The following is a 9,900-nucleotide window of genomic DNA, read 5'->3' as shown; positions in this document are numbered from 1 at the left end:
AAAAACATTATATTACATAAAATATCTGATAAATTCATACTAATGCTTTAACTTCAAATTCTGCTGTAGCAATTTTAAATTAAATCACTTTTGTGTTATATCTGTATTTAATTTTTCTCTCCCACTGAAAATCCTAATTCTGAAGAACACAGGGGATATTAGAATAGCTCATAATTACTCATTAATTTTCTTAAATTGAATACATAATTTCAAAATATTTATTAATACTTCCACTACCAATATACTGAGGAGTATTTTAAAGGCGTGTTTTTTGCTTTTTCGTATGTCCGCTCCATTTTTTTTTTTTAACTTTTTATTTTTTATAAACATATATTTTTATCCCCAGGGGTACAGGTCTGTGAATCATCAGGTTTACACACTTCACAGCACTCACCAAAGCACATACCCTCCCCAATGTCCATAATCCCACCCCCTTCACCCAAACCCCCTCCCCCCAGCAACCCTCAGTTTGTTTGTGAGATTAAGAGTCACTTATGGTTTGTCTCCCTCCCAATCCCATCTTGTTTCATTTATTCTTCTCCTACCCACTTAAGCCTCCATGTTGCATCACCACTTCCTCATATCAGGGAGATCATATGATAGTTGTCTTTCTCTGCTTGACTTATTTTGCTAAGCATGATACGCTCTAGTTCCATCCATGTTGTCGCAAATGGCAAGATTTCATTTCTTTTGATGGCTGCATAGTATTCCATTGTGTATATATACCACATCTTCTTGATCCATTCATCTGTGGATGGACATCTAGGTTCTTTCCATAGTTTGGCTATTGTGGACATTGCTGCTATAAACATTCGGGTGCATGTGCCCCTTTGGATCACTACATTTGTATCTTTAGGGTAAATACCCAATAGTGCAATTGCTGGGTCATAGGGCAGTTCTATTTTCAACATTCTGAGGAACCTCCATGCTGTTTTCCAGAGTGGCTGCACCAGCTTGCATTCCCACCAACAGTGTAGGAGGGTTCCCCTTTCTCCACATCCTCGCCAGCATCTGTCATTTCCTGACTTGTTGATTTTAGCCATTCTGACTGGTGTGAGGTGATATCTCATTGTGGTTTTGATTTGTATTTCCCTGATGCCGAGTGATATGGAGCACTTTTTCATGTGTCTGTTGGCCATCTGGATGTCTTCTTTGCAGAAATGTCTGTTCATGTCCTCTGCCCATTTCTTGATTGGATTATTTGTTCTTTGGGTGTTGAGTTTGCTAAGTTCTTTATAGATTCTGGACACTAGTCCTTTATCTGATATGTCGTTTGCAAATATCTTCTCCCATTCTGTCAGTTGTCTTTTGATTTTGTTAACTGTTTCCTTTGCTGTGCAAAAGCTTTTGATCTTGATGAAATCCCAATAGTTCATTTTTTCCCTTGCTTCCCTTGCCTTTTGCGTTGTTCCTAGGAAGATGTTGCTGCGGCAGAGGTCGAAGAGGTTGCTGCCTGTGTTCTCCTCAAGGATTTTGATGGATTCCTTTCGCACATTGAGGTCCTTCATCCATTTTGAGTCTATTTTTGTGTGTGGTGTAAGGAAATGGTCCAATTTCATTTTTCTGCATGTGGCTGTCCAATTTTCCCAGCACCATTTATTGAAGAGGCTGTCTTTTTTCCATTGGACATTCTTTCCTGCTTTGTCGAAGATGAGTTGACCATAGATTTGAGGGTCTATTTCTGGGCTCTCTATTCTGTTCCATTGATCTATGTGTCTGTTTTTGTGCCAGTACCATGCTGTCTTGATGATGACAGCTTTGTAATAGAGCTTGAAGTCCGGAATTGTGATGCCACCAACGTTGGCTTTCTTTTTCAATATCCCTTTGGCTATTCGAGGTCTTTTCTGGTTCCATATAAATTTTAGCATTATTTGTTCCATTTCTTTGAAAAAGATGGATGGTACTTTGATAGGAATTGCATTAAATGTGTAGATTGCTTTAGGTAGCATAGACATTTTCACAATATTTATTCTTCCAATCTAGGAGCATGGAACATTTTTCCATTTCTTTGTGTCTTCCTCAATTGTCCGCTCCATTTTTTGAAGTTGTGCAAGTGTTGACCATTATCTGTTGACCATTATCTGACCACATAACCATCACATACTGTCTTCTGTTTTAAGCACTCATTTATTATTTTTTAAGTATAGTATTTATATATTTAATGCTCATTACTAGACTTATATTGATGTCTCTTTAGTTATTTTGGTGGTACTTCTCTGGTTGGTTCCTCAGTAAGGACTCATAGAAACAATATTCCCTGAGGTTTTGCATGTTGTTAAGTCATTTCTTTCCTTTATCAGTGAAGAGCAGTTTTGCTGGATATAAAATTTTTAGCTCACATTTTATTTTCTTGAGTATCTTAGATATAATTATTTTAATTGATGCCCACAGGCATTTGATTAAATTCCACAGCTGTTCCATGAAAAATTTAAAAAAAACCTTAATAAATTATAAATAACATGAAAAAGAACCTATTTTAGATACTAGCACTGATAAAATAATTAGCCTTGCAACATTTCCACTACTGTCAAGAATAAGAATTAATGCTCATTAATGCTCATTATTATCACTGTTCATCATTGTTCCAGAAATTCCAGCAAATGCATAAATAATAAACAAAATATTCTGGTATTTACCAGAGTGGAGAAGACAAAATTACTTTTGTTCAGATGATATGAATGTCTAACTAGAAAGACTACAAATATAAATTTAAAAAAAAGAAATTGGAAACAAATATGTTCAGTATGATAGCTAGAGCCAATGAGGACTGGCCTTTTGTAGGTCCCTGGGAGCTGAGTTCTGTGTGTGTGTGTGTACATTTCACGCTTGAGGTCTTGAACATGCTGTACCAGTTTATCCAAATAATTTATGCTAACAATGGGATTTAAGATTTGTTTCTGGGATTTGGAGCTTTAGTAACTGATGCATATAATCCAAGTGCTATATATCTACACGAATGACCCCCAATTAAAAAATCCAGGGCATTGAAGCTTGGGAGAACTTCACTGGCTGGCAACACTTTGCATATGTAATCACACATTGCTACTGGACAAATTAAGTGTGTCCCATGTGATTCCACTGGGAGGGGACATCTGAAGTCTTGAGACTGGTTTCCTATATGCTTTTCCTTTTATTCCTTTTTATTCTTACACTGTAATAAACCATAACCATGGGTGTAACAGCTCCTAAGTCTTATGTAGGGGTCCTAATGAATCATTGAGCTTGAGGGTGGTCTTGGAGATCCCTGATGCATCTACATACTAGGAATATCTCTATGGAAAATAAGACCCCATTTATCAGAGTGATCAAATAGAATATCTAATAAATATAGTCTACCTATAGAATTTTTTAAGAAGGCTTAAAGTTAAATACTGGGTGTGGTGCATAAACAATGAATTCTGGAACACTGAAAAGAAATAAAATAAAATGAAATGAAAAAGAAATAATAAATTTTGAGAAGAAAAATACAAAAATTAAACTTTGAAATTTAAGAGAAGACTCAAACAAATGGAGAGAGGGCTTATAAAATATCAATTTTCTTGGGTATTGAAAAATTTTAACCTAGTTCTAATTAAAACTATACTAAAAAAAATGATCACCTGAGAAAATAGCTTGTACATTTTGAGGAAAAGAATTCTTAGTAGGGCCTTATCTTCAGATAATAAAATTTATTTTTTAAATTAATAAAAATTAAAATAGTGTAGTATATAGTGTAGTATATACAGAACCAGAAATAGGTAAATGAACTTAATGGAAACAAATATACTCAAATATTTATTAGAATTCATATAAGCTAAAGACTGCCTTCAAATCAATGAGGAAAAGTTGTTTATTCAAAGACTGGTGTTGAGAAAATGGGCTAAACATTTGGGGAAAAGAAAAGTTGGAACTCTATTAGTTCTTAATGAAAAATGCAGTTCAGGTTTAAGTAAATATTTAAATTGTACAAAACCAAACCATTAAAAAGGTCAGAAGAAAACATGAGAAAATGGCCAGATAATCTTATGGTAGGAAGAGTCTTATGTGTAATCCCAAAGGCATACTATTAGAATATATCTACACCTTATAAATAATTAAATGTGATTTCTGTATGGTAAAACAGCAAAACTGCAAAAACAAAACAAAACAAAACAAACAAACAAACAAACAAAAAAACCCCAAATCATTCCACTAATAAAAAATGCAAGTAAAACTCCAGTAAGTTCCTATATTTTCCTATTAGATTGGCAATGATCTAGAATGATGATAAAAGCTAGAATTTGTGAAGAGGTAGGTAAATGAGGACTCATATGCTCTAGTGGAGTTCTATATTGATAAAACATTTATGGGAAGTAATTTGGAATTTGTGCCAAAATATGTATCTTTTACTAATTAATTCCATATCTAGAAATCCTTTCTTTTCTTAAAAAAATAATTTATTTATTTTCAGCATAACAGTATTCATTGTTTTTGCACCACACCCAGTGCTCCATGCAATCCGTGCCCTCTCTAATACCCACAACCTGGTTAGAAATCCTTTCTAAGGGAATAATCAGGAAATATGCCAAGAGGTAGGTGCAGAAATGCTTTCTGAAGAATTAGAAACTTTAAATTACCATAAATAGGGAGTTCGCTAAACAAATTATGGTACAACTACACCTTGTGGTCATTTAAGGTTGATGATGTAGGTATATATTTGTGTACATGCAAAGATGTTATTAATATTCATTTAATGAAAAAGTTTACAAAGCCATTTTAAGGTATCTTTAAAAAACACTCTGTGTGTGTGTGTGTGTGTGTGTGTGTGTGTGTGTGTGAAAGATTATATACTGAAATATTAATAATAATATTCCAAGATAGGAAGATTGTAGGTAGCTAAAATACATCTGAATTTTCTATATTAAAGCTTCCTTAGAAAAAATAATAAACTAAAAACAAAACAACTCACCTTATCTGCTTTTATTATATCGGGGTTCATATGGGCAATATGCTTTGATGGAGGAATGGCTTTAAAAAAACCAGTTTGTAAGTCACATAGTTAATTTTTTTTCTGCCCACCCCTTTACTGATTCTTAACTGATTTCACAGCTCCAGGTTGAGACTGCCCTCCCCCCCCCCCCCTGCACCAATGCATAATTTGATCTACTTCCTTGATTTTTTAACATTCCTGTTTTTGTCTGTGACTAGCAAGCAGTTTCCCTTTTGTCATGACCCTAGCTAGAACTCCCCACACCTGATAACTGCCCTATGGCCAGTTTTGTTTGAACATGATTTCCTTCAGAGAGTAGTTATGGATAATTGTGATTGCTCAGAATAATATTTATAAGGATTTGAATAAAAGTATTTTTTTATCTCTAGATTTTGATAGTAAGAGACAGATTAAGAATCTGAATTGGATCTATCAGCCTTGCCTTCATGAATCTCTTTAAAGAGATGTCCAGATAGATTTGGTTATGGGGTTCCTTTAAAAAAAAAAAGGGGTGGGGGAGACAGGGAGAGCACAGAAGCAGCAGTAGCAGCATGCAGAGGGAGAAGCAGGTTTCCTGCTGAGTGAGGAGCCTGATGTGGGACTGGATCCCAGGACCCTAAGATCATGACCCAAGTTGAAGGCAGATACTTAACTGACTGAGCCCTCCACGGCATCCTTGGTTATGGGGTTCTGTCAGGAGAAATGAGGAGGCCTAGGTCCCAGTACTTCTAAGATAAGGGTCTTCAGCAGGGCTGGTAGAGATTCCCATTCAGAATTTGGCTTGTTTACAAATGATTCCTCTAAGTTTCCTAAGAGAGAGGCTCTGGCTGGGTCAATATGGTGGCTGGGTCAATATGATGTTTGTTTATTAAGAAAAAGTTCATGCCAAGTAATTCAGATACATTTGACTTCATATATAGCCACTGGCTTTCCATATGAGGGAATTCTCCATCATGGTAATGAAACAATGAGACAGTGCTCATGATGCTGTTGTTACAGTTGTCCTTTTCATCCTTGTTGGTGGATCAGTGTTCCTTGAAACTCTCTTTTGACGTGGACCATCAATATTTAACTCTGAAGCTCTCATTGATGAGCTGTTTTCTGAGCTGGCATCCACCTAAGGTAGTAGACTGCAGTACACTTATTGAAAATGACATAGTTCTTGATTTTTACATCTGATCCATGGCTTACACTGTGTTTACCACACCAAGTAGTTCTGCTATGAATTTTTATATCCCTTATTTCCTTTACTTCTTGAACTTCTTTTCTTCCTACAATTCTACTCTGTCCCTATGGATCTGTAGAATTCAATGAATTTTCCAAGCCCATCAAAAACTAAGGATGTACTGTATGTTGGCTAACTGAACTTAATAAAGAATGTTGTATCCTAAATAAAAAAAAATAATATCCAGAGAGTCACAAATAAGCAAAAGATTTTTAAATTTAAAAAAAGATAAAGAGAGAGACTTAGATCTGGACATTCCTCTTTCTTCTAGCCAGTTCCTTTCCTAAGATGGCAATGAAGATGTTGTCATGCTTGTTTAAGACTTAGTTATTATTGTTATAATAGGTAGTAGCTATTTTATTTCAATTCTAAACTAAAATTGCTGGCTTGCTTTTATCATTTTGCTATGGTTTTTAGGACTATTGCACTCCAGTTTTCTACTTAATGTTTTAATTAAGTGATAGGTATTAGGAGAACAGAATTTAAGATAAATTTTCAGGGAGAAATGGAAAATAAAACTCCAGAGTTTACCTTCTTACAATATTTCTATCTAGGCCTATCTTTTCTCCATGCAGATAGTTACAACATTTGGAGGGCTGCTTCTAACACTGGCACAAAACAGTTCAGTTTTTCCACTCTCTCTCCCAGAAAAGATCAGGAAGTGCAATAAGGTTCATGAAAACTTAAGCTTGAAGTTTAGAAAACTCAAAACAACCCAAACCCTCAAACATTCAGTTTGGTTTGAATCTTGGGCAAAGATTTGCTATGCAGCTAGTGGAGTCATTCCAGCTTAAGGACTGTAGTAACTTCATTTCAGGGCTAGTGATGGGGAAATTATGGAACCATAACTTGGATCTTATTTGAACAAAACCAAGAAACAAAAACACTTACTGGGGAATCTGCATGGGAAAGGGGGCCTACCTAACCCCAATTGCTGCTATTTTACTGTGGCAACTCCTCTTACTATAGGAATTATAAAACCATTCTTTCCAATTCCTTCAGAGAGAGCTGACTTTTGAAAGTGATGGAGTTGTCTGCATCCAATTTATAAGCCTCCTGATGTGCACAACAGGGAAAAATCTTTCATAGGTGATTAAATCCAACAGGGTTAAGTCCTGTCATAGTGATCTCCCTCATGGTCAGCTTTCATTTCAAAAGTCATCCCAGGAGAACAACTGTGTTCTTTACCTAGTTGACTTCTGAAATAAATTTTCCACTTCACAGAGAGCCCAATAATTTTGACCCTATCCTCCTTGGATACCATCTATTTGTTCCAGGGATAATAATTCAGTTTAATGACTATTTCTTGAGTGGCTTCATGGGCTTCATTATATCTGGCACAGGAGAATATATTCTGGGTAGGGATATACAACATAGAAAAAACATTATCCTCAAAGATCTTATGGACCAGTCTATAATCAACAATGAAAACATATTAGAACCAAACAAATATAAAAGGATTCATTCTGAAATAATTAAGAAAACTTGAGTTGATTTCTAAACATACTCAATAGATTGTTTCATCTCACTTAAAATTGTTCAGTTATCAATTATTGCTGAACAAAATGAGGTCAAGCCTCAGGCTATGCAGATGTGGTAGAGAACCTGAAGGGGCAAAGAATCCCAGAGGCTTGCTGAAGTTCTGAAACACATGATTTCAAAGGATTTTAGAAAGATTTGGGGTCTCAGAGTACTCATGGATACTGAGAAATTAATAAAGTACACATTTTCTTATTTTGGTTAGAGACTTGATAGAAGTGACTAATTGATAGGTTTCTGGTTAGCAAATAGCATAAATATTCCCCCCAAATGTCCATATTTTTGTCAAACTGGATGGTTTTCTTAATAATGTATGTAGTTAGTTACTTAATTTGTATTTTATTAAGGAATCATCATCCTTTTAAGTGACCTTTTTTTCTGCTATTACAAGGAATCATGTTGCTGTGAAATCTAAACTAATTCACATGAAATCTGGACTGAATCACAAGCCAATGAACTGTGGTTAATGACAATTGTTGCAACTTGAAATTTTTCTTTTTTGCATTTTTGTTAAAATATTTTTTCAAATATTGTGCTTTAGAGACATCAATATCTAACTCCTTTTCTTCTTTATCTTTGTACTTTAGAACTATAGGAAGTAAGTCTGTTTCGTAGAGTGTAAATACATCTACTTAACTTTCCAAATTTTGGAGATTTCTTAGAACAATTTTATGAAATAATAATGATGCCATAATGTTAACAGTGGAAATATAGGAGTATAACATTCTTCAATAATTTGAATTTAAAATTTGATTCTTGGAATATTTATTGAAGCTATAAATGGGCAACCAATAAATACTCTTTATAGAGTACTATACTTAAGGAGTGAACCAGTGGTTGAGGAAATGAAATAAACTTGACTGTTAAATGTCTACTAAGTGGCAGGGGCAGTCAGTTTCAAATAAGGGAATTATCATTTCCAGATGGAGATGGTCAGAGGATTTCAAGGAGGATATGAAATTTGTGTTCACCACTGAAGGAGAAGAATAAGCAAGTTGTTTGAGATGTGAGGGAACAAAACATCAGACTGGAAAATGGACAAATTGTATGGGGGACAGAGAGTTAATCTAGGAGTGTAGTGAGGATTAGAGCTTGAAATATAAAATCAAATCATTTTGGGAAACTAAGCTAAGGAGTCTAGACTTTATTCTAAAGTTACAAGTAGCTATCTAAGTTTCTGAGATGGGGAATGAAATGCTCAAGTAGTGGTTTAGGGTGATAACACTGGTATGGAAAGGCAATGGTTGAAGACAGAAAAATTGATTAGAAAACTTTTTCACTTACATGAAAAATAGAGTCTAGTGTACAGTAGTAGCTACAGTAATGGAAAGAAATGAGGACTCAGTATAACTTTGGGATTATTAGATGTGGGAAGTGAGGAACAACTTAAGAGCTATATTTCTGTTTAATGTATGATTTGGGACCTGGGTGTATAGGGAGAATGATTTCAGAGCATTATCATAAATGAAAAATATGTATAGTCAATTAGCTTAGAATTACAGGGAGAAAATATTTTTTGTTTTAGGTGAAATGCTCTTGATGTGATGACATGTAGTTGGAAATGCAGGACTCAATTTTATTAGAGAGAGAGAGAGAGAGAAAGTAAAACGCCAAAACTAGTAATAATGACTTGGGGATCATCCATATGTAAGTAATATTTGAAGAGTTTATCTTGAGGAGTCAGTTAAGATCACCAAATGACTTAGGAATGGAAGAACAAATATCTGAGATATGCATTGTAGATGATGAAAGGTGCGGAGAAGACTGTAAAGGAGACAGACAGCAGAGAAGGGTATCAGAGTAAGGTAGAATGACAGAAGCAAAAAAAAAAAAAAAAAAAAGAAAAAAGAAAAGTAAAGAATTTTAAGTTATTACCCTGATACCAAAATCAGATAAAGACACTACAAAAAAAGAACTACAGACTGATATCTCTGATGACCATAGATGCTCAACAAAACATTAGGAAAATGAATCCACCAATATATTAAAAAAAAAGTCATCTGCCACAATCAAGTGGGATTTATTCTAAAGTGCAAGGGCAGTACAATATTTGCAAATCAATCAATGTGATACATCAACAAGAGAAAGGATAAAACCATATGATCATTTCAATAGATGCAGAAAAAGCATTTGACAAAGTATAGCAGTCATTCATGACAAAAACCCTCAAAACAGTAAGTTTAGAGGG

The sequence above is a fragment of the Mustela nivalis genome (genome assembly GCF_964662115.1).
Source record: "Mustela nivalis genome assembly, chromosome: 7".
NCBI classification, from domain to species: domain Eukaryota; kingdom Metazoa; phylum Chordata; class Mammalia; order Carnivora; family Mustelidae; genus Mustela; species Mustela nivalis.
The sequence above is the reverse complement of the archived record's forward strand: the minus strand, read 5'-3'. Positions refer to the sequence as shown.